This window comes from Ammospiza nelsoni, chromosome Z (assembly GCF_027579445.1).
Source record: "Ammospiza nelsoni isolate bAmmNel1 chromosome Z, bAmmNel1.pri, whole genome shotgun sequence".
Taxonomy (NCBI): Eukaryota; Metazoa; Chordata; class Aves; order Passeriformes; family Passerellidae; genus Ammospiza; species Ammospiza nelsoni.
In genome coordinates, this window is record NC_080669.1 from 16,653,344 (window position 1) to 16,679,487 (window position 26,144).

Here is a 26,144-nt window from a genome sequence, read left to right on the forward strand (position 1 = left end):
ATGTATGGGGAAATGTGTTTCATGCACAGATAGATGTTAGACATCTTCTTAACATGATATCCATGGAAAAATTGTTGGTCTGTCAACCTACAGTCTCATTCAAGCCTTTCTGATTCCAGATGGCTGTCCCTGATCACAGAATTATAGGATGAATGAAAATGGAAGGGACCACTGGAGGTCATCTAGCCCAACCTTCCTGCTCAAGCAGGGACCACTAGAGCAAATTGTACGGGATTGTGTCCAGATAATGCTTGAGTATTTCCAGTGTGGGAGACTCAACAACCTCTCTGGGCAACCTGTTGCAGTTCTCAGTCACCCACACAGTAAAGGAGTTCTTCTGCATGTTCAGGTGGAACTTCCTCTTTCTGCTGCTTGCCCTATTGCATGGCATCACTGAGCAGAGCCTGGCTCCATCCTCTTGATATCCTACCCTCAGATATTTATAGATGTTGGTGAGGTCCCTTCTGTGTTGTCACTTCTCCAAGCAGAAGAGGACTCATTGCCTCTGCATTTCCACGTAAGAGAAATGCTCCAATCCTCTCACCATCTTTGTAACTTCATGCTGGACTCACTACAGGATCATCACATCTCTATGTAATAACTCTGTTTAGGTCATCTATACATCCCCTCATACAGAAATCTCCAGCTCTGTGACAGTTAATTTCTAGCCACAGAGAACTTTAGTTAAAGAATTCTCTTTATATGTTTTAGTTTGTGAAGCAACTAAAAAGAAGGGTCTGGGGTTTTTATTATTGTAGAATCAATTAATATAGGTTAAAAAGTCTATTTTCAGGGAAGTGTTGAAGCCTGGCTGTGGTGAAAAGCACAAGGCCTACCTGCAAAGTTTTACTGTCGTATATTGTGCTGTACAAACAGCTGTAGTGGTGTGTGAAAGGCACAGAGGAAAAAGCCTTCAAGTTCATCTTTAGGTGTGTAACCTACTAGCACATGTATAGCTTCTTGTTGGAAGATAAACCAGTTATTTCCCTGATGAGCTTAGTGGGATGTAGAGATGAATATCCTGCTTTTGGAAAGCAACAGAAAGCAGTTGTTTATCTTTGGAGTAAAACATGAGCTTCCTTTGGCAGTACAGCATTTTAAGTTAGGTTTTGGGTTTGTGCCACATCTACAGCACATGCCTGTGACAGTAATCCCAAAGCTGCATCTCTGTCTGGGCCCTTCCAGCAGAGATGACAATGGCTCAGCTGCCTTAAGGAAACCCTTAGCTGACCTTAATTTGGGGAATGAATGTTCCTTGGAATAAACAGTTTGCAGAAGGAGGCTGCTAATAGCAAAACCTCAAAGGCTCTTGCACAACTTCAGAAGGAGAAAGCTGGTGCTTTTGATTTTTCCCAGCTTTGAGTCTTCTGGGAGAAATTCAACAAAGAAGCTGTTGACATCTACACTCAGAGTGGCTCATGATATACTCCTGGTGGGAAAAAATTATATTCTTCATTTCATAGTCACTTCTAGAAGCTTTTTATAGTTGGTAGAATTTATCATACACGATCCTAGTTAGAAGGAGACTACTGTATCACATCAGGAATAGAGCTAAGGTCTTAATAGCTCAAAGGAGGAGCTTCCAGACTTCAGATTGCTCTGCTTCCTCCACTGCACAAACAATGACTTTTGTGTCTGAGGCATAGTTGCTGTTAACTGTTACTATTTTTCATTTGTCGTCTCAGACAACAAATGCAAACACAAGGAGCTCGCTTTCAGCTTTGGTACCACTGTATTTTATAGACCATGACCCCATTTCATGCAGCAGCCAGACACCTATCTCAGGGAGACAAGGGACTGACACAAGTATGCAAGAGCTTCCTCAAGTGAGGCATAAACAGCAGGGTACTTTTTGTCAAAAGCCTTTGAACTCATAATCATTCCATCTTATCTCAGTAGATTTCAATTATAATCACAGGAAGGAGGAAATGAGATATAGAGGTATTGACATGAATGTGTGGGCCAAGAAAAGTGAGAGAGAGTTGTAATGATGTAATTGTGTGCAGTCTTCAGGAGGCTCATGCAATAATTCATTAGGTGAGAAGGGAAGGAAGAGACAAAAATCTGTATAGAGCCAGGTTTGAAACCATGAGCTTAAGAAAATGACAGGCAGAGTAGGCTCGAGCCCACTGATGCTAAAAGGTTAAAGCTTGTCAATAGTTCCAGCTTGCCTTGCAGCCAGCATAATACTCTCATCTTTGCTTTCAATTTCCTGCCTGAAATGATTCCGGTCTGTCCTCAAAATCAGATTTTGGGGTGTTACTCCAAGACTTTTGCCTGTGAATCCCTTGAAAGCAGAGCAGCAGTCTGCCTACCGTATTACACATGACAACCTGTCTCAGGACGCACGAGGATGCAGGGAACTAATGGATTTTTTATGATCATTTTTATGGGCATCAGAGAAAAGGGCCATTCAGTCCATCCAGTCTGTTGTACCATCCTGACAATAACGAAGGCATTACAGCATTTCTCCAGTGCCCTACCTTCTAGGGGAATACAGTGCAGCTGTAAACCATCTGTGCTTCATTTGCACTCTGCAACAGAGCCCTTTTGTCTGTTGTAGCTGCTATTTACCATCTTCTCTTTCACCATTCCTGCCTTCTCCTTCTGCCCCTACGTTTGTCTCTTTATAGGCAAAGTGGTTGCTGAAAGACAGGTTATCTGTTTGAAATGTAGCATTTTTTGGGCTTAGCATCTATTCTGATAGTATTAAATCTAAGACAACTTTCCCTATTTGTGATGTGAAGGAAAATGAAGAATGACTCCTGTTGAGTGAGTATAAAAGGATGGCATGTTGCTGCCCTGGCTGCCATTTCAGTGGAAATAATGGATTTTTCACAGAGCTTTAAGTACTTTGCAGAGGCCCTGATCTGTTGACATACTGAAGCAAGTTTGCCACTCAGCCATGGCTGCTTTGCAGACACCACGTATAAAATTGTTTCTATTTGTTGGTCCTTGAAAAGAGATGTTCCAGTAGTAGTGTCTCCAGTATGTCTTGAGCATTGCATGGTAAAAAACAAATTTTAAAATCCCCATTTCTCATTTTATCTCTAAATTGAGGACAAGGCTGAATCAGACAACAAGCACCTTTCCTAAGACAAAATACTTAAATGAAAGTATAGCACTTCACTCTTCAAATCCAAGTGAGAAAGTTTGCTGTGAGCACATCCATCAACACCATTGAGACCATGGATAGCATGCTTGTCTTACGTTTAGTCCAGCATAATTTCACCAAATTCACCAAAAGGATGACCAATGTCATCCTAGCTTATAAAACAACTCCACAGGATTTTGTCCGAGCACTAATATAGCAGAAGTAGGTAGACCATTTCTAATGCATGGATGAAAAGACAGAAAGTGACATGCTACTTTCATTTATTCCCTCCTCCCCTAATTCAGTCCACAGGGAGTTGCATGTACCCAACATCTAAGCAGAATGAATCAATTTCTTAATAACTTTTCAAGTATAGCAGTATGATCACAAAGATTTTGTGCCGCTCAAATTTCTGCTGTACAACAATGAAGTGACATATTTTGCAGTGGTTTACGCCACTTTTCCTGTGACCTGTGCAATTTTGGCAGACATAGATGTAGTGTTTCTGGGTGCCAAGGGACTGCTGTTTTGCCTCTTTAGATTTTTTAAGTCAATGTCTTGTTTTTGGCGAAACAAATGGTCGGCTGGCAGTGGTATTTTGGAAACTAGTGCCATCCAGTGTCCCACAAAGAATGCCTTAATACCATTCAGTGTCCTCAAGGAACACTAAGGCGTTGCATTTTCAGCCAAGTAGGGCCATGATGAAAATAGATGATAGAAAAAGTAAAAGCCTTGAGTTTTAGAGCTCCATATTTTATTATTATTTTATGTACTCTGAGTACAGGCCCATTTGCATAAATGGGGTGCAGTCTTTGGTTGTGTTTAGTTCCGTTCAGAGGTCCCTGAGAAAAGGTGGGTATTCAGAAGTCAGCACTGCTATTTTCTATTGCAGACTGTTAGTCATTCTCAGCATTTAAAGCAGATTATCAGGGATTAATACTGCTTATATGAAAAAGGAAAAAAAGAGCTGATATTACGGTGGGGTATAGGTGGACAGTAGTTCTGCAATTTAGCAGGACTTTTGTGACATCTGCATATTGGTTCATGAACACATAAACACCCATATGACAGCAGGAAATGAGGCAAAGTTTATTAGACCTGTTCATACTGCTGTGGACAAAACAAGCAAACAAGAAAAAATATGGGCAAGACCTTATTCAGGTAAAAGGAGAAGGAATGCGAAGGAAGTGGTAAACTTCAGGCTGCACAGGAACCATTGCCCTGAGTTGTGTTACTGAGATAAATATGGAAAAGGAATTATAGTTTAAATAAAGGAATTATAGCGTGGGCCATTGGGAAAATTGACAGGTGCTGTGAAATCTGCCATGTCTTGATCAGTTCTTCATGTGCTGTTCTTACATGCTTCTCTTCAAGGGCCATGTGTCCTTGTCCATGGTAATTTTTCTTCAATTAGTAAGCTTTATTAGGGAAAGGGATTGCCTGAAGACTAGGGGGAAGTATAAGCTGAGGAAAAATATTATTTGGAGATGTGAGTCATAAAGCAGATGTATGCAATCCAAGAGCATTTGACAGTCTTTTTTGTCTATACTGACTCTTTTGTTCTTGAAATTGCTTTAATGTCCACCATTTTACCATTTGCGAAACTTTAAGGTCCTCAAACACAAAAAGTCATAAAATAGACATCCACTAAGGTGAGAAGAGCAGGACGAGGATTTTTTTGCCTAAGGAAATTTTTATTTGAGATTGCTGCTGAAAATTGCTGCTCTCAAAATGACTTCCAGGAGGAATGTGAGCTGTGTGATCTATAGAATAACCAGCTCTGACCAAGCTAGTTACAGGAAAACAAACAGGCATCTTCCAGTAAAGCACATATTTGAGGCATAAACCCTGGCAACAGGATTAAAGTGTGATATGCATGGCCTGAGAGTCTAGCCTGGTCCCTTAATTATCTCACGCAAACAGAATAAATTGTTGGTAACAAACAGAAAACATGCATTGCAGAGACCTTTGCCTCATACTGGCTTGGATGTGGTCATTCTTGTGACATTAATATGAATAGACTGACTCACTATTTGTATCCATGCCTAGGAGATGGTATCTTTATCAAAACATATCTCCAGTTCTCAGAAGAGTGCTCAAAAATAGTAGAAGTGATAAATCACCAGTAGGAAGCAGATTCTATGGATCACCAGTTATTCCAACCTATTTAATTATATTGGTTTCTAAAAAATAATAATGTGGGGAAGGACTAAGAAGAAATTATGCTTGGGTTTTTTCTGGCTGTATTATATTTGTTAACATAAAACCTTGCAATGCAAGGAACAGCATAGCATTGTGCAGCTCCCAAGGCAGACCAGAAGAGAAATCATGACTCCAGGAATCAGAATTTCTTTTAAATAAAATTTTAGGAGACAACCTGTAGACAGTGCTTCCCCTTCATACTCAAATTCTCTGTGGTGTTGATACCTCAGGATATTTTCCTTTGGCCAAGCTGCTCTATGATGAAAAGATTTCAGCATAGTCCTCAGCGGATCTTCTCACTGTTTGCAACTTCCCAATACAAGAATAACTTGTACAAAAAAGTAGAGAATCCTCAATCTCTTACTGCTTTGCCTTCCATGTGATGACAGCCTGGCAAGATATTATCGAGAACTAAATGACCAGTTGTGCTATGGGGTACACTCCTGCTCCAGGGAAGGGACATGGGATCCAGCTGTTGCTACCAGCTGTTATGCCAGAAAAATTTCCTGTAATTCATGTCTGAAACACTGGAGAATAGGTATGATTTATAAAAAATAATTCCTCTTGATTCTCCCTTGGCAATCTGCCATTGAAGTAGAAGTTCCTGAAGAAAAGGAGTAGATTATGGGGAGAAAACTATATATTCTGTGGGTGGCAAACAAGATTATATTGTGTTCCAGCTGCCTATTACTCTTCTTCATAGCTGTTAGAGGCAACCTACTGATTTACTACATGCTTTGCAGAGTTATGATGAATAAATACCTTTCCTTTATAAGTAAGGACCATGACAGCCATGTCTATGGAGGAAGAGACCCTTCCTCCGTAGGGAGGGGTAAGGGAGCCTTTGGCAGAAAGAAATATACAAGGAAAAGGCTTGCTTTTTGTCATGCTTACCACAGTACAGAACAGAGCAAATCTGGGGCCTGGAGGCACCTGGTGAAAAAATGCTGGTTTCCTAGCCTTTGGTTGAAAATCTTCTTTCTATGACGTGTACCATTAATTCTAGTATTTGGCGGTTTTTCCCTTCTTTTCACAAAAGTGCTTCTTCAATGATGGTTTTGAGTGCTTTTGCTCACCACAGGGGTGAGCAGGCTTATATAAGTCATAGAACCACAAACCAGATTTTGTGTAGAGATACCTCTAGAAGGAGCTTCTTGATACTATGACGCTTTCTATGACATCTGTCGAAAGTAGACTCAAAGCTATTTTTCTCTTCAGACTCTTCCTTCAGGTGGTACAAGCTACAGAGAAGACAGTTTGAGTTTGGATTGTTTGGAGGGTGGCAATAGGTTGAGTGTCCTTCCCATCAAACCCAGGCACAGAAAATGTAGCCATTTGCAGACAAAACACTTTATCCTCTAGTGGAACCCAGCAGTTTGCTACTTCAGACATTAGAGTAATGAAAGAGCTTGTAATGTTACTGATTGTTACCAGCACATCCTATCCCTCACTCATGCTCATGGGAGTCTTATAATCACAGAGTGGTGGAATGGCTTGGGTTGGAAGGGACCTTACAGACCATCTCATCCCAACCACCATGCCAGGAACACTTTTCACTAGAATAGGTTGCTCAGAGCCCTATCCAGCCTGACCTTGAACACTCCCAGGGATGGGACATGCAGTACTTCAAGACAACTTCTCACAGTAAAGAATTTCTTTCTACCATCTAGTCTAAAGCTACTGTCTTTTGGTTTGAAGCCATTCCCCCTTGTCCTATTTCTACACGCTCTTGTCAAAAGCCCCTGTCTGTATTTCTTGTAGGATCCCATCAGGTACTGGTGGGCTGGAATTAGGTCACCCTGCAGCCTCCTCTTTTCCAGACTCAGCAATCCCAATTCCCTCAGCCTTTTCCTACAGGAGAGGTGCTCCATCCATCTCAACATCTTGGTGGCCTCCTCTGGACAGTCTATCAGGTCCATGTCCTTCCTGTGCTGGGACCCCAAAGCTGGATGCAGGGTTCCAGGTGGAGCAGAATCCCCTCCCTGCCCTGCTGCCCACGCTGCTCTGGATGCGGCCCAGGGCACGTTTGGCTCTCTGGGCTGGGAGTGCCCATGGCTGGCTCATGCCCAGCCTCTCACCCACAGCACACCCAGTCCTGCTTACAGGGCTGCTCTCCATCTGTTCATACCCTAGCCTGTGCTGATATTCGGAGTGTCCTGACCCACAGGCAGCACTTTCAATGTGGTCGTGTTAAACCTCATGAGATTCCCATGGGCCCACTTTTTGAGCTTATCAAGGTCCCTCTGGATGGCATCCTGACCTTCAGGTGTCCATCTTGGAAGCTCTTGCAGGCTATCTGCTATGCAAAAAGGGGACAGAGGTCTTCATCTTCCCACCCCGCTTGGCAATAGGCAGTTATTAATTTGATTTTCAGGGGACTGTGGAGAGCAGAGGCAGAGTGGCTTGTACTGATCAGTAGCACCACCCCTTCAGGCTACATCTTTCACTTTTGCTGAGCAACCTGCTTGCCTGTGAATTCACTGTGATCTGTCTACAGGCTGGAGCACTTCTGTCAATTCATCCTTGCTTGACTGGAGGGATACCTAGGAAAAACCCAGCATTTCAGGGACAGGAGCTTCAATACTGTCACTACTAGCTGGCTTGCTGTGATCTGATTGTAGTGGCACCGTGCATGCTATGCCAAGCAAAACTCAGCTTGCTGTAAGACCTTAGTATTGTGCCCTCTTTTCTTTGTGTTATGTATCCAATCTTGCAGCTTGTCATCTTTAACATTTTAGTTGCTCTGATGGGGAAAATCTGTTGTTTCTAGGGGCTGTGCAGAGCAGTGATTTTGCAGGCAAGCTGACCCTTGTCAAAAGTAGATTACAGATGATTTCAGTGGTGCAAGAGACAGATGCTTGCCAGATCAGTGATGTGGGCTGTAAAGGTTATTCTGATGCACTGGAAGAGTATGAGCTGGGGATGTGCACATAGTGACTTCATTTGTTCATATTAGAGGTAATGGGTGAAGCCATTTGAAAGTCCTGGTGACAGTACTCTCAAAGTTTTCTTTTGCATTTATACTGAGAGTTTGGTAGTGTGACAAACTCATGTCCTTCAACAGAAAAAAAAAAAAAAAGAAAAAAAGAAAAAAAAAACTTAAATCATTTGAATAAGTTATAAATCCTGAGTAGCTCTTTGTGGAAAATCATTCGTCCCTGCCAAGAAACTTTATGCCTGACAGTTAGAAAGCATACTGAATTTGTGTGTTTGTCTCTGGCATGGTGGAATACAGTTAGTACAGTTATTGCTTAATGACAAACACTGTGTGCTCTTCCTTGAGCTTCCACTGTGCTTGTACTCACATAGTGAAATGTGACAGGGGGCAAAGTTGAGGTAAGTTCCATTTGTTCCTTCCTGGAGGAACATGACACTACATCTGTGCAAGATACCTGTCCGAGAATCTGAGACAAAAATTCACAAAATGCAAGTTTTCAATATGTCCGGATTCAGAATTTGGGAATCTATATAGTTTGCACAGAATTCCTGTGCACAGTGTGTATGTCTGTCTGTGAGATAACAATCAACATAATCAACAATCAACATAACAATCCTAGGTGGGAATTAGTACCTCTTGCTATTAGATTTTGTGTGATTACAGACACTGTATTTTCCACAAAGAGCTTTCATTCTAAATAAAGTTTCCTGTCTATGGTGGTGGACCAGTTGGAAGCTCAGTCAAGATACAGTGGGTTGTGTTCTCTGCCATGGAGTGAGAGACTAAGAGAGACCAACAAACAAACAGCAGTGATCATCAAGAATGGTCAAGGATGGAGATGCTTCTCTTTTGTAAATAATCTTACAAAAAGTGAATATTTTAATATTTTATATGGTTTCTGGAGCCAAATCCTGGTCTTCCAAGCTGTGAGCAAAAACTAAAATGTCTTTCCGACCAGACTTTACTGAGGCTTCCAAGTCCTTTCTTCATTTGAACTATTTGGTCCCTGCCTGTTGGGGACTTGCAGCCAAATGTGGTGCTGACTTGAGCTATGGGAAATGGATTTTGTATAGAACTCGGTAGCTACTGTCTCTGCAGGATGACAGGTCCACTAACATTCAGGCTATGAAAAACTTCTCTTGAATTTCTTTAAAGTGAGGGGTAAGTGATTACATATCACATAAGTGCTAATGCACAGAGAAGAGGGACTTTTCAACCCGTCTTCTGTACCAGGAAATAAATTCCCAGCACTCCTCCTAGACTCTCTTGCCAACCCTAGAAAAGTCTTGAGTACGTCTTTTCTTATTGGACCTTGGGTGTTGGCTTTACACGCTCTTCTGCAGGTCCCTGCAAAGACAAGTGACTCAGCTGTGTGCGGCACCATACCCAAGCCTGTAATTGTGTCCCATTTGGGCTCTGCAGGTGTCCAGTTTTTCAGGGAGCAGCACAACCATTAAGGTGAAAACAGATTTGTGTGGAAGATATAGGTAGTTAAATGGAAGGCCTGTAGTTTTCTTTAAAAAGTGAAGAAAGGCTTAAAAATCTAATTTTACCTTGGTTTGAAATAAATAAAAATAGGAGGAATTTCCTTACTCTGGAAAATTCCTTCATAAGCTAGGTGGGGAGCTGTTGGCCCTTTACCTCTCTCCTTTTTCCTTTACTTCTAGGTAAAAAAAGATACACTATTATCACTCTGTCAATGCAATACAGACTCTCTGACCACCTTTGCCAGTAACACATCTGGAAGTTACGTGTCTCTGTTCATAAGCTGGCAGAGTTAGTTCTGCTAGGGCAAAGGCAGCCTCACCTCAGAAACCTTTTTACTTCCAGATTTATTATGGAGAGAGTATAGAGAATGGTTGTTGATATAGTTTAGCACAAGCACGGAGCAAATATTCTGTTGAATTCTCCCAGTGTAACCTTACACTGTGGCATGAGAGGCAGGAGCTTCTCATGCCACAGTGGCATGAGAAGGGAGAAGGCTAGCAGATGAATTTGTTAGGCAATAAGTAATGTCCCAGCTGTTCCCATTCACACAGAGAGCGTTGGGATGCCTGACCTAAAGGAATGACATAGCAGTAATTCAACCCACATATTGCTAAGGTTCAGTGTTGAGGCATGTGATCTTACACCTGTCAGATTAAATAAGCTTTCCAGAAGCAAGCTGGAAATGAAGCCAGTTCTTTTATGTGCTACAAAGGCAAGATGCCAAGGTCAAGGCTGGGTAGGATTTTTAGCGTGCCTGGATTACAGCATGCTTTTCTACCAAGCACATGTATGTATCTACTCTCTCAGTCATGATCAGGTTTGTCATTTATGGTCAATGGTGTCTCTGTGTTCTCTGTTGAAGTATTGTGACTACCCTGACTGACTGGAGAGGAGACAGAAATGGCATGTCCAACAGCTCCACCATTCTCTGTGACAGCCATGGAGTTACCCCCTAAGTGAAGAGGGGCATTCATGCCCTCTCAGACCTGTGTGGGTCTTCACAAGGTGCAAATGTATAAGATCTCCAGAGCAGTCTAAAAGCAAGAGGAACCCAACTCTCTACAGCTGCTTCAGGAAGAAAGGAAAACTTAGCCAGAATGGTGGTTTGTGAACTGGTGTGTTGTCTCATTAGCATCACCAGTTTGGAAGGCTACTGGCAGATAGAAGGTGGCAAGTCTCAGACTTTGAATTGTATCACACTGTGCTCGTAAGGGACGTTCTCTCCCTCTTTCCTTTCTCTGTAAATACAGGCATGAATGTAGAATTGTACTCTTCCTGAATACAGAAGTTAGGACTGAAAGTAGTTGTGACACCAACAACTGCCACATATGATAGCAGATCTCTGAGCATTAGACAATATAAGTATCCTTAGCTAACAACATAGATTGGACAAAAGCTTAAAGATAGGGGTTTGAGCTAATAATTTTATCTTACAAATGAGAAGTGCTTTTCAGCAGCAGAGGATCCCCGCGCAGTACATCTGCCAAGCATGGCCCTGTGACACGAGGAGATCGGCTGGGATGCCACATCGGTCAGTGCCGAAAGCCTCAGGGCCAGCGGGCAAGCTGCCACATGCACGGCAAAGGGAGGAAGCCTCAGTAAGAATATTCTGATGTGAGGCACTGAGACTCTGAAACAATTTGCTAATCCAGTCAGAATGTAAGGACCAAAACACAAAGCCCAGCTCTATGTATTAATTCCTTCTTTTGGGTCTTTTCTACCAGTGCTTTGAAAATAACAAGCAAAAAGCTGGATATGATTCAAGTACCAGAATTAGCACTGGTAGCCCTGTGGATCCTGGCCATTGCTCTGTGCTAACCAGATAGACCAGTTTGTTCCCTTTCCACTGCAGAAAATCCAATTTCCTCTCCCCACTTCATGTGCTATGTCTTGGGGAAGTTTTATATTTCTTGAGGTGAACATGCCTGTCATATCTGCAATTAAAATGTATAAAGAGGGAAAACAAATTCCACTTAAATCCCAGTCTTGGTATTTCTAAGTTCTTACCAAGTGAAAAATAATGCATGGAGATCCTCACAAGACATTTGCTTAGGGGGAAACCAGCATAAGCAATCATAGCTTCAGCTTGGATGCCTTAAAATCCTTGTGATTTATTTTTCATTTCTAGATAAACCTTGTATAGGAATTTCTCTGTATATTCAGCTGCAATCAGAGGTGTTTCCACCTTTACAGTGAGGCTTTACAACAGTCTCACTGGCAGTATAAAGAGGTATTTAAGGAGTGTATGGGGCATGAGGGTAAACAAGAGACTTTTATTTGAAGCTGTGGAAATGTGATTAAATTATGCCCACAGACCAAGTCCTGGCTTTCTTCTTTTCAGCAGCAGACAGTGAAAGACATTGAATGGCACGGATTTAAACCAAAGCCAGTTAGTAGCAACATGAGAGTAGGGAAAGTTAATGAACTGATTTTCTGCAAATAGTCTACTCAGACTAAAGAAACTCCCTATTGTTTACTTTTGTGAATGAGAATGTAAAGTCTGCTTAACATTCCTTACCCAAAATATATTTTTAAGAAAAATACAGAGAAAAAATACTTTATTAAAAAGTAGCTTATTTGAGAATTTTGCTGTTTGTCTAGAGAAAATAGAAGTTTCAGATTTTATTCTGCGTGACATAATCTAGAAAATTCACCTTATTTTTAGGAGGAAAGGCAATTTGCTAGATGAAGACAGAATTTTTCATCTAGCTCAGGCTGCAGTGGGAGAAGGTCAGTGCTAGAAAGCTATATGTATTATCTTGGAGGTTAGCTGTAGTCGGCACTAGGTAATGAGGTGTAGTTGCCTGTCGTTTATAACTGCTATTAAGGATCATCCAGAATACTGGATAAATCATTTCATCATTTATACTAACAGGCTCTATACAGTTTTTTGAGCCCTTTCCAGAAATAATTCTGGAGAATGACTCTTTCCAGAGAAGGTTGCTTCTGTACTCAGGTAACCTCTAGCTCTTACCTATTTTCAGGGTTAGTGTAAAAATTTCAAAGTTCTGGAAGACATGCTGATGGAATTAATAGAAGGTGGGAATCTGACATTTATGTGGTAACTGTTTGCTTCATTGTCGCATCTCACAGAAAGGATCCTCCTGGTCACCTCCCAGCAGCCACTAAAGAGCCTGATGCTCATGATCAAATTGTAAATGCACAGGAAAGAGACTTTTTTCCTGTCAGCAGCTGAAGGGAAGCAGCATCTTGGGTGTCAGTCCATATTCACTTCAGTAATGGGAGGAAAGCAGGGAAGTTCACTAAAACTTTTCATACTTCAAGAACTCATTATAGTCGTGGCCCAGTCAAAAATGCCCATGCATTAGACCTGAAGCTGTTTCCACTGACCCAGTAGCATTCAGTGAAAGGAAGATTTGCATATAATATCTGAGTTGCATAAAAATGGGTATTACTGGTCCATCAAAGTGGGGATTTCCCTATGGGATACCAGAGAAACCATGTTTTGTCCTCAAATAATTTTACTTCACCATCTCAATGAGACATTTTTCTATTATGTCCCCTTTCAAAATTGCTAATGAGGGAATTTTTGAAAAGGAAATTCCTTCCCGTGTTCATCAGTTTTTGGTAAGGGCTGTTGTTCTGGGAAAAGTGCCATCCTTTTATTTGTTGTTTGAGATGCATGGTGATTTTAATTAAGCAGTCATTGTCTGTGTGCATCATGGTGGTTTCCTTCAGTGACCAGAGAGCTATAATTACAAGCACACAGAGCAGCTGAAATTTTTGCTGCAGCCCTTTAGAGATTTGTGGGAATTGCTGTCCTCACCAAAGATGATCCCTTCTCCTCCTGGACAGTATTGACTTGGATAGTCTCAGCTATGACATTGGCAGTGGGTAGCGGGTTTGTGGCAGTCAGGAAATGTTCATCATTCAAAAGCCCTGAGCTGCAGTTAGTGTTACGGGGTTACAAACTCCTCCTCTGATCTCCCAAACAGACCAGTGGATTATTTCATGTCTCATGCTTGAACACTGTGTTAGGGGCAATACACATGTGGAAGCAGAGCTATTCTATCTGCTTTAGCAGGTCAGCACAGGAGAACCCCATCCTTTGATATAGTGCAAAATCAGCCTTAACTCTTGGATGAAATAGACCAAATAAATTTTACAAGAACTGTTATTCTGCATGCAGGTGACAAAAATCATCAATAAAGGGGCCTTCAGACCAGAAATATTTGTTCCTTTACTGGGAGAACATTTAGGTTGGTTGCTGGTACCCATGTCACTTTACCACCCCTGGTCTCTCAAACCACCCTTACCTTGTTCATAAGCAAGTAACTTCTCTGACCCTCCCTAGTAGGGAAAAGAGATGCAAAGTTTCAGTGAAAGTTACCTTATTGCAAGGTATTCTGCCTTACCTTTAGCAGGGGCCCGATCAATATATGAAGAACAAAGCATTTCCATAACTTCCAGGCTCTTCTAGTTACTCTGTTACCTGGTTCTGACTTGGTGAATTAATATACAATACAAATGTGCCAAGTCATTTGGTGCGTGCGGTGGCAAGATGTCTGGGTAATGAGAGTCAACCCTTGTGACAATAATCTCCATTTTATACCAGTTTCACAAGAGAGGAGGTAGAGGGCATAGCTGATCATGAGTTGTTCACCTTGTCTCCAGTCTCAGCTTTTCTTCCTGCTGTATGTACAACTGTGGAAAGAGCAGGCATGAGGAAGGGAGCTAAACCCAGCCCTTACCTTTTATGTGGATTTCATTTGCTCCCCTGAGGCATTTGTCTGCTGCATCTGTGCAGTTGGGAACTCCTGTTGTTCATTCCTTGATAACCCATCTGCTTCTTGCTTGGAGTAATGGAAATGGACACAGCTTTATCACAAAGTATGTGGGTTTGTTGAAGATAATGAAAATCATTGCAGCAGCAGGCTGTATCCTGCTATCCCTGCATCCCATGTAGAACTTTCCAACATACAACTTGCTTCAATTAGATATCAAGGTGGTCCAGTAAGGTGGGATACCAAAGTCTTGGACACCTAGGAATCTTGAAATAATGACTCTGTGTTTTCAGAAATAAGCCTTCTGCACAGGAGAAGTGTGAGTGAACAGGGTGTCAGTCTTTTAGATGCTACACAGAAGCAGAGAGTGCAGTTCTGTTAAGTTCAGAAGCTGTATTCCAGTATACAAGTGCAGGGAAGTTGGCCCTCGCTCATGTTTCAAGCAAAACAAAGCTTGGGAGGTGGCCATGGGATTTCAGGGAACCAGGGCAGAGAGGGTCTTACAGGAAAATGCCTAAGGGAATAAAGCCAGTAGCTTACATTTATGTCTTGTTGATCATGTAATTGCAGAGAAAAAATGGCTCTCAAGACAAGCAAAGGCTTGATTCTGTCTGGAGCATGGCAGGAGAGGAGCTGCAGCAAGAGTAATTTCCAATAATTGGAAACAACATATATTTTTCCCAGTGCTCAAAACAGGACAAACCAGACAAGCCCCAGCTTGCAATTACAGAGTCTGCATGGCTACCTGTAACAGGATTTTCACCAAGAATAGTCATGCAAGACAATTGGCAGCAAGTATTGAAGGTGAGCATTGATGATCCAAAAGGAGATGATTCATCTTGCCACCATCTTGGAGGTGTGTTTATTCCGATATAAGAGTGTCTCTGCTTCAGTTCTGCCTGTTCTGGTGCTGTGATTTGTACTGCCTGCTGTTCACACCAGCAGGTAACATTCACAACTGGAGTCTGCAAAGTGCTGCCAATACTGGGCTGCATCATTGCAACTGCTAGGGATGGTTGGTCTCAGGAGAGTTTCCTGCTTTCAGGCACAAGAGGAAAATAAAGAGGTGACCTGGCATGAATGAGGAAGGGGGGAAGGGGGGGAAACAGAAGAGAAAAAGAAGAGAGTAAAGTAGCCTGTCTCTCTCAATGTTTTCTTTCCTGTGAACCGTTTCTCCAAACAGCAAAAGAGGAAACAAATATACAGATTTGATTTCATTTATGAGAGACATGTAGTCACCACAGTGAAAATGGTGACCACCACCACCCTGTGAAAGTTTCAGTTTCCCTGACGAGTGGAGTTTTGGGATTATGACAACTGCAGGTTGAAATTTTGTACAGAACCCAGAGTGTTCTGCCAAAATTCTTTGTGTCTCTGAAATGGCAATAGAAAAATGAGAGGTCAGGAGCTCTTTTACTTGGATTTTTTTTTCTTCCCCACTTTCTGCCCTAAAAATATCTGAGTTTTAAATACAGGAGGAATAATATCTACCAATCGGGCAGAGCAAAGAAAAGAGTCACTTGCTGAAGAAATAATGTAATTCTTTGATAACAGTTTTTTGTAACTGTTTTCCTTGCTTTTAAGAAGACTATAGTTCTCCTCCAGTTGTGCCATTTTTAAGTGCATTTATTTTACATTGTCACAACAGACAAACATTGTCACAACATTTGTATTGTCACAAGCTCTGTGTCAAGCTGGACACTTGCCTGGCATGCAGGATTATTTTAATGGGATTAAAGAAAACAACCTCAACCACTGAAACTACTGATGCAGTGATGTGCCACCCTTCTCCTCAAGGCTCACATGACCTCTGTTGGATTTTCTGTTGAGTTGGGGATGTTTTCTTTTATCACAGCATGTTCTTTTGGATACTTGTACCACGAGCCTTCGCCTGACATCAATTTTAGGCCTGTATTTTCACAGTGAGGCCAATCAAATAGTGCTTAGCTTCCGTGCTGCTTCATGGTGTGCTATTTCCACAGGGCTGAGCTGGCTTTAAAGCAAAGAAATCAGATGATTCTGCCAGTGCAAGTAGATCAAAGGGCTTTACCAGCTCTTTACTGCCCCAAGGATTGGTAGAGGTGCATGTTTCTCCCCAGACAGTTATGGCTTGGTGGGCTGAGTAATCTCTGTATCACTTCCCGCACTCTGCAGTCAGATTTATAAACAAGAACAAAAATTATTTTGTAATGGAAAAATGAAGGATTCTCTGACTGCAGTATTACAGAGATTAGTTTTGGTATAACTTGTTTTCTTCAAGATCCTATACTTGCTTTGGGTCTGAGGTTTTTGTAATTCGTGGCACTAGTTTGTGCTTGTCGTAGTTGTTTTGACTGAAAGAGTTTGACAAATGTGATACTAAACTCTAGGTTGTTTTGATCAATGTAATGCACTATTCAGACAAAAAAGTCAGTAGTTGTTAAGATTAACAATGAAAGAAAGACAAAAACCTACAAAAACTTAGCAGAAGACCTTAAAATCATATGTGGTTCAGGGGTTTCCTGAACCAGGTGTATTTGAGTTTCTGTAGTAAACTGTCTTCACAATATTCCTTCTCTTTGACTGTCCCCAGGCTCTCCTGGGACATCCATCACATTCTAGAACCCACAGCATACTGAGGCATGGATTTCCACAGCAGACCATTGCATTGGCTTCAAACCTGCCCCATCCTGTTTCACTTGATGGCCCTTTTTTCCTTTCTGTGGAAAACACAGTGAGCAGAGATGTCTGCTGGCTGTTTCCATTATTTTAATGATCTCTATTTGATCCTCCCAATGCCTCTTGCTCTTCCAAGTGCAAGGATTCTTACTGACTATCTCATATATTTGGTTTTTAGCAGTAGGAAGATGCCCCTGACCAACTTTAGTGCTAAGAATTTAATCCTTTCCAAATCTACTTTCTTGGATATAAATTTATTGTAAACTAAAATAAATAAATAATACAGGTTGCACATCCATGTATGAATGCCTGAATACAAATCTCATTTTTTCACAACATGAGTCAACTTCCTGTTTGACCTCTGTTCTTTTACCATCCTGTAGATCTGAGTGGGGGGAAAAAAAAGTATTTTAGCTTTCTCGTTTTCCCTGTAATTTGGTGAAGTGAGAGATGCAAAGGTTAAATCCTGTTTTGCTCATTAATATCTCAAATATTCAGAGTGCCCTTAGACTACCTCCCAAATGGAACTCCTCTACCATTTTGGAAGGGTAACTATCTGTCACAATTATCTGTATTCTTAAAAAAGCAGCACACCTCAGAAAGACACAAGAGTTTTCCTTTGAACATGCCACAGTCACAATAATACTAGTTCCAGTCTTTCCACCTCTCTTCAATCCAGTTTCTGCAGTAAACATTTTTGTTTAAAGCAAGCCTTTTATTTTCTTGGTGCCAAGACCCTTAGAAATTTGTAATTTAGCAGGAATACCTAGAAAAAAAGTTTTCTGTGAGAAGATGGACAAAGTAATGAGGAAGATGTATTGCGTTACTCATAGAAAAGTGCTTTAACAAATGCTCAAGTTAAGCATGTGCTTCAAATCCCACATTTTCAGTAAAGTACTGAATTAGAGGACTGTTTAAGTGGAGGATGACATCATGTCTAAAACCTTGACATGATGAGTTTTGTAGGATTTTTGTCATCCAGTCCAGTCTTCTACTGTTCTAAAACCTGCGTACATAAACCAGGTACACATATAGTCCCAACCTTCAGTGACTGGGATAAACCTAAATGCAATGTGATATAGTGGCCTGAAGGCAGAATGCCCTGATAGCTGATTGATTTGCACAGTCTTTCGGGGTGGGGGGAAAGAGTACTTTTGTTTTCATATTTCTCAGCCATAACTTGTACAAAATCAGAGGATAAAGGCATACACACTCAGGCTGTCTGAATGCCAGTGAAATGGAAATGTGAGCAATATTCCAATTTAACTCCACAGAAATCCACTAGTTAGTAAGTAGTTCAAGTATTTTAGTGCCTGCTGTGTTGCTGCCTACAGGGAAAATACTCTAAGTGCTTTCCCTTTCTCAAAAAGAAAAGGAGTTTTCATCTATCTTTTATAAGGCTTTCTTGTCACATCCATTATACAGCCAAAGGATCTATAGTGGTGGTTTCTATTACATATTTTAGTGGCAAGTTTTTTGTGGATGGTAGAATACATACACATATACATTTGTGTATATATATATATATATATGTGTATATGTGTGTGTGTGTGTGTGTGCATACAAACTTATGTATAAACATATGTGTGTATATATATATATATATATATATAGACGCACTTATCAATCTAGATTGAAGATGTGTGTCTCTTATGCTGGCCTATGGAGTGCCAAATGTGGGGTGTTAATGCCTACATATATGAAATCCAGTATTTTTTCACCTGGCCAGTTTGAATAAAAGGGCAGAATTATCCTTATTCTAAGAATATTAGGCCATTACTGCAACAGCTTTTAGAACAGCTTTATTCTGGTCCATGTCTGACCAGCTGTTTGAGGACAAAACACAAAACAAATTCTGGTTTTCAGACTCCATGTATGCTGTTAGTATCACAGAATGAAAAAAAAAGGCAAGAAATGTCCCTGAATAATATTGGGGTTTTAAGCCCATAACCATCTAATACCCTATTCACTTCAAGCTTGGAAAGGGCTATTGCAGACTGGAGGATAGGAGTGATGATCCACAGATCACAGTTCTTTATCAGAAGGATTTTTAAAGGTGCACAAAAATTCTGTATGCCTATATGTGCATAAATGAAAACTGTCTTCTGTGTGTGTGACCAGTGAGATGTCAAGGTTTGTGACATTTTAGTTACTGGAAATTCTGATTTTCCTACTCTATAACAACTTCAGCAGATCTGTTAGAGCAAGAGGAGGGCCAACAGGATGATTAGAGGGATGGAGCAGCTCTCCTAGGAAAAGGCTAAGAGAATTGGTGTTTCTCAGTTTGAAAAAGAGAAGGCATGAACTGATTTCAGCCTACCCATACTTGAAGGGACCCTACAAGAAACATGGAGAGGACTTTTGACAAGAGCATGTAGAGACAGGACAAGGGGAAATGGCTTCAAACTGAAAGAAAGTAGCTTTAGATTAGAAGTTAGGAAGAAATTCTTTACTGTGAGGGTGATGAGGTACTAGAACAGGTTGCCTGAAAGTTTTGGGTGCCCTGGGAGAGTCCAGGGTGAGGCTGGATGGGGCCCTGAGCAACAGGTTTTGGTGAAAGGTGACTCTGCCCTTGGCAGGTTGGTTGGAACAAGATGGTCTTTCAGGTCTCTTCTCACACAGACCGTTCCATGATTCTAGGATTCTATTCTATGAGGATATATTTGTTCAGCAGTAGTCTTACATATTGCAGACAATGCGGACTGTGTGTGTAAATGTAGATATACACGAATAATCAGCATGTAAGAGTGTGCAAAACATTACAGAACAGCTTAGTGTATGCAACATTTAGCTATTCTGCTTCTTATGGGTTCATTACTCCAGCCTTTCCATCACCATTCTGGCATCTAGCTCTTTGGCAGAAGTGGTCCAGGCAGTTTTCTACCTCTATGTTTTGCTTTGTTTTTAGTGAACTTGACATTAACTAATAATTTTTTTAAGTTTCCTGATCTTCCTCATAAAAGTAATGTTTTCCTCCCAAAATGCCTTGTTTGACATCCAACATAAGGATGATTAATTCTACACAGGCAGAATCTTATCATATACTCTTAAGGATGAGGCATGAAGGCTTGTAATCCCTGCAAAGCAGAGAATTCCCAGAGCATCAGTGGGACACTTAGAAATAAGTAAAAAAAAATATTTTGTGGATTTAAGGAATCCCCAAATGTTTTCAAACCCAACCTTACAGTTACTGAAATATTTAGATAACAAAAAAAAATAGGTTTGCAGATAAGAAATAAAAACCGTTGTTCCAGTAAAAACAGAGGCTGACTGTCTTCATTTATTACTCAGTATTTCTGTCTTGGCTGCAAAATCTAAAATGAGAAAAGGTCTTGAGGAGAGGGAACCTTGTCCAGGATGGGGATGGATGGATGGATGGATGGATGGATGGATGGATGGATGGATGGATGGATGGATGGATGGATGGATGGATGGATGGATGGATGAGGAGAAATGCTCCCAAGAAGGTGCAGAAGGCTGACAAAAGCAAAGAGTTTACCTGCTTAAGAGGAAGGTGTTGCAGGGGGAAAAAGCAGGTCATTCTCCTCTTGAAACACCTGAGAGAGTCTGCTGCCTGCTGAAGGGGCAGCCTGGGCACAGGCGAGTGGCAATGAGCGGGGCTGTCACAGCTCAGCTGTGCACAAGACTCTGCTGTCCTTGGCACCACTCGGTCACTCCAGCTTAGGGAGCTGGTAAGGGCCAGCTGCTGGCATGTGCTGGTGACTTGAATGTTAAACACAGACAGCTGGACGTTACCAATCCCATTTACTTTGGATGTAAATCCCAGCAATCTTGCTGAAACATCTTCCCCCATTAAGTCTAGGGAAAGCCTTACCACCAACCCTGCTGGGGAAAAATGAGCTCTGCAGACTGCTCTCTTCCTCCATGATACCACCCCTGCTTTTGTGACATCTTGCTGTCACAAGAGTGCACCCCAGTATCCATGGTTTTGGCCCCAGCATGTCAAATGGAAAATCACATCTTTGTCCCTTTAACTTCTCTCTTAGCTGTTATGCCTGTTTTCTCCCCTCCTCTGGGACTGTGCACTGTTGCTGCTCCGGCTGCTGGGAGCAAGCGAGGAGAATTTCTCCTACTGGCAAGTAACCAGCCAGTCTGGGGCTGGCATCTTCCCAGGACGCTGCTGTTTGCATACCAGCAGGCAGAGGAGCAGGTGAAATGGGACTGGTGACATCTGTACAGATGTGTTTGACTGCTTACATCCTGTTACGAATCTGCTGCCCTTAAAGCCTCCATTTCTCTGACGAGATATCTCTCCCTCTCTCTCTCTCTCTCTCTCTCTCTCTCTCTCTCTCTCTCTCTCTCTCTCTTCCCCTCTCTCTCCCTCTCTCTCTCTCTTTCTCTCAAAATTATTTTTCCAAGGAGAAAAGAAAAAGGCAGACAGAAATAGAAGGCAAGAGACAACAGCTTGAGGACCAGATACTTCAGCTGCAGCATTTCAAGGTAAGGGACTGATGCCAGAAATGATGGATTGACTAAATCTGTTCATTATTAGACATGCAGATCACACGTCTGAAAGCTGGGAAAAGCCCCCTCTGACATGAAGCAGCTTTCACTGCCGGAGCCTATCTCTTGCAGTGATCATGTCCTGCCTGCTTTTCATTCCATGTGTTTCATGCACAGGACCATGTTGTTTAAACGGTTTAGGAGCATGGAGTCGGGAGGGTGTGAGTGCAGGCAGCACAACAGTGCTGACATTATTAAATGCTGTTATTTATTATACATAATGATGAGACACCAATCGCTGTGGCTTGGGTGTGCACTGCATGGCTTCAGCCAGCACTTTCTGCCTGCAGAGCTGTGTTGGATTTCTCTGGTGCCTGTTAGGTTTTGTGTGTGTGCATTGCAGAAGGAGTGTTAGCTAGCGTGCATCTGTGTATGTGTGGAAAGATTTCATTGTAGCATGATGTTATTAGGTGTGCATAGCATAATAAAATGGGCATGTATGTACATGCAGGGAAGGTGTTGATGCATATGTGTGTATCTACATGGAGAGGCGCCTTGATATTTAACAGGGTGCCGAGCAATCCCAGTCTCTGTTGGTCTCCATGACAGCTGCAGATAGCATCATTTGAAAGCCATCCTTTCTGTTTCTATTGCTTATCCCTCCTGTCAGGAGCATATTTGTGCATAGCAAAGATAAGAACAAAAACATACATGTGATCTTTTTGTAACCAGTGAGAATTTGTGGGTCAGATCTTGCTATATTAATTCAGTAGGGGAGCCTGAGGAATTTCAGTGATTAAAATATCTGAGAAAGATTACTAGAACTGGACAGTTTATCCTCACAGCAAGTGAGCTGAGCTGTGTTTTTAGAATTGTTTGTGGAATAAGTGTGTGTATGTGTGTGTGTGTGTGTGTATGTGTACATGTTTGAACAGTGCACCTGCATCAGGAGATGGTGTGCAGAATATCTGTGCGCACACATGCACTTGTAGACCACACTGCAAGTTATGCTACAGGCAGGATAATTCTCCTGCCTCTCCAAGACCCTGCAGTCATGTTCTGCAATTTATTCCTCTTTTTCTGGTAAACACAATGCAGTTAAGTCCAAGTAATTGATATCAGCCTACATAAATGCCCCAATCAAGTTTACCACCAGTCTGTGGATGTCAAACATTGGTGTTTCCAGTCAAAGATGTGATTGCATTTCTGTGGGGCAACAGGAATTGCCATTTTTCTCAGGCTTCCGTTGAGTACAGGCAAGGGAGAATTTTTTCAGATAACTATAGGATGCTGCAGCATAGCAGTGCAGTACTCTTCCAGTACCTTCATGATGCTTGTTTTTTTCCTTTTTGCTACCAAGCTGATGACTCCTTATAGCATGTTAACTGTTTCCAAGCTAACTGCATTATGATTCTTTGTGAAATTCTTTAAATGGAGCCTTTTGGATAGACAGTTCTGTCAATTTTCTGCTTCATCTGTTTTACTTTGATATAGCTGTTTCTATGTTTTATCATCGTCCCTAGGAGAAGTAAAATCCCTTAAGGTGGTGCAGTGGGATCAGCCCCTCAGCTGATGTAGACTGGCATTGACTGCAGCCCTGCTATGTTGATGGCCACCAGAGGAGGTTCATTTTTGCTGCATGGATTTTTTCAGAGGCATACATGAAAAATAGCTGTGTCCCTTTATTTTTTAACCCACAGGCTGGAGCAAGAGCAGTAATCATAGAGGACGCTAATGAGAGATCAGGACACAGAAATTTAATGGCAGAGACATTTAAAATGGCAGCTTTTTCAGCTAAAATCACAGCCAGACTTAAGGTCTGTAATGCTGTGTGCAAGAGTGAGCATCAGGGTATGATAAAATCTACACTACCTCTCTATTCAGTGTCATCACTTGTCACCAGAGGAAAACTGCGGTGCTTTTACAGGAGTGGTCATGGTGACTGCTGCTCTACGAGCTGCCTGTACCACCAAGCAACTGTCTGATGGGAGATCTGAATGAGGTGATAGCAGAAGTCTAACTGGGATTGCAGATTTCATCCTCATCGCTGCTAGAACCTTCCTAAAATAATAAACATGTTTAAAAATGGAGATAGAGGCACTGGCTGGTAGTGTTTCTGTTTCTCTTTGGAGACAGATGAAGAAAACTGCATTTTTGTTTCATACATCATTCAGTGTTCTGTTTGCTTAGTGAAGTGCTGACCAACATTTTATTTCACCTGCCAATTTGATTTGCTCATTTGCAAAACTGTGTATCCCCCTGCCACCTCCCTAGTGCTCTCCCTCACTTCACCCTCCTTGTCCTCAGCCCCTCCAAGGCAGGGGCTCCAAGTCTGATATGAAATATAGTCCTTCAGTCTGATATGGCTCCCCAGTCTGACACACCAGACCAAAATAAGTGTATCTATTTTCCCTCACAGTGCTAAGTAGAACACAATTCATTTCCCAAATTATGTGAATTTCATCTAATTCTGTGCAAGGCATACATCCAGGTTAAAAGACCAGGCTTTCCTAGGAAACCCCTGTATTTATTCAAAATGCTGTGAGGCTGTTGATGTCCATATAGAGTGTAAGGATTTCATATCAGTGTTCATTAAAATCTGCTGTGAAGAAACCTTTGAAAATGAAATCTGGGTTAATCCTCTGTCTGCAGTATCTGGGTTGATCCCACAAGCATAACAGCTTGAATTCACACAAAGACATTCATGCCAGTATTCAATGGGTTTGCTTCGTTTTTTGTGCAATGTCAGAGTAATTTTCTTTTTAAAATGCACTGTGTAAAATAGCATGTTTGATTACCTAATAAAGGTTCTGAAAGCCACAGGGTTTCTGTTAATTTCAGAAAATTTTATTCACATTGGAAAAATATCTAATAGAAATAATTTATTCCAAATGTTTACACTGATTACCTGCAGCTTTCAAGTTGCTGATGCCAATTAGACCCCTGACGAAATGACTTTACTACCACTTCATTTGTTTTTCCCTTGTTACTTATCTGGCTGAAAATAAGGCAGCAGCAGGTGCTGTCCCACTGCTTTAGGCAGAGCAACCCCGCACACACTAGACCAGGTAAAAGTCACCCCTGAACGTGAGCAAGGCTTTGGCAACACATGTTACAAAGGCTCCTGAGTATGAGGCCAGTGCTGGGGACATCAGAACAAAAGTGTTGCTCAGCTATTAGTGGTCTATGTGAGATTCAGAGTTAATCAAGTAAAACCTTTCAAATGTGAAACTCTGGAGTAGCAGAGAGTCTAGGGTTGTATAGGCTCTAAAAACTGGATTCCCTTTTTGCTGACAGTGAAACCATGTCCTCTCTTCTGTGAATCACTGCAAAGGGAAGACATTGGTGAGCACAGACTGACTGTGTAGCACCTTGGGGCCATTGGGGCTCTCTGTTGAAGGCAGGAGGTGTACTTCTCTACATTACCATCAGGTGCCTTCATTGGAAAGGCCCTAGTTATTGGAACAGGTATAAAGATGCTTTGAAGCCCCATTTTTGAGATTGAACATGCTCTTTTGCTCTAATAAGGGTCAATTTACAAGAGCTCCCCTCCCCTAATCTCACATCTACTCCAGTCCTTAATATGAAATTAATATTTTTTCTCCTATATAACACAAGGTCGGCAGATAGAGTTGTAATTTTGTTGTTGTAGTTGTTGTTGTTTAACAATAGATAAAGTTTAAACTTCATGCCTCAGCAGTTTGTTGGCCATATGCCTACGAAAGGGGCATCACACCTCCATGGGAACTGGAGGTGTGACCAGCTTCTATCATTTAAAATCAGAGAAGTGGTCAAAATTCACCTTACATCAAACATATTTTGTGCTGTATCCATCAAAATTATTTGGTTTCTGGAGAAAGACTGAAATTTATTTTGATTGATTAGTAGAACTGGGGAATACAACCTCCAAGCAATAACTCCTTTTAAGAACTTGTTCAGCTAGGCAGCAGTTGGACAGACCTGTTTTAACAGGGATATTTACTGTTTTGAATAAACTCCAGAATAGGAGTGTTTCTTCCAAAATCTGACTGCCTCTTTTATTAGATCAATAGAATTTCTATTATTGTTTACTGTCTGGTGCTCTGTTTGGTGGCCAATGGTAATAAAATAAACAAAGTAAACAAAACCTCCTAATTAAATGAAAAATTACTTCTATTCTGTTACTTTAAGTATTACAACTGCAATAAATCCATTTTCCACAGTTATATTAGTTCTGGAATAGTGTAAATATTAGGGACTTATTTCTTTTAAGATCTGCTTCTTAAAGACTGTAGTTCATGAGCACAATCTAAAACATAATTATATCTTTACTCTCAAGAAAAGAAAAGCCTTTTCACATTCTTATAGAGATCTTATAGAGATTTTGTTAGGGTATAGTTTTAGCTGAAACTATCTTATCTGTAAATAAATTTCAATTTTATGGTTCCAGTTATATCACTGTCCCAAATTAAATCTATTCTTGCTGTCAGAAAATATAAATAGATATGTCTGTCTCTCTCTTGATATATGTACAACATCATGGGAAAAAAGAAATAACTTTTGCAAATGAAGGAAT

General features: G+C 41.3%; 1 protein-coding gene across 2 annotated transcripts in view; it reads left to right on the forward strand.

The window, feature by feature from the left end:
- PALM2AKAP2 (PALM2 and AKAP2 fusion) overlaps positions 1 to 26,144 on the forward strand; it is a 267,144-nt gene that overhangs the window by 25,753 nt on the left and 215,247 nt on the right. The window contains exons 1-2 of one of the 2 annotated variants that reach the window (XM_059493141.1): positions 21,216 to 21,296; positions 21,506 to 21,586. The exons of the other annotated variant lie outside the window; for it this stretch is intronic. The gene's annotated coding sequence lies outside the window, so the exon portion shown is untranslated. Of the gene's footprint in view, positions 1 to 21,215; positions 21,297 to 21,505; positions 21,587 to 26,144 lie in introns of those variants that run through there. 2 annotated transcript variants of the gene reach the window in all.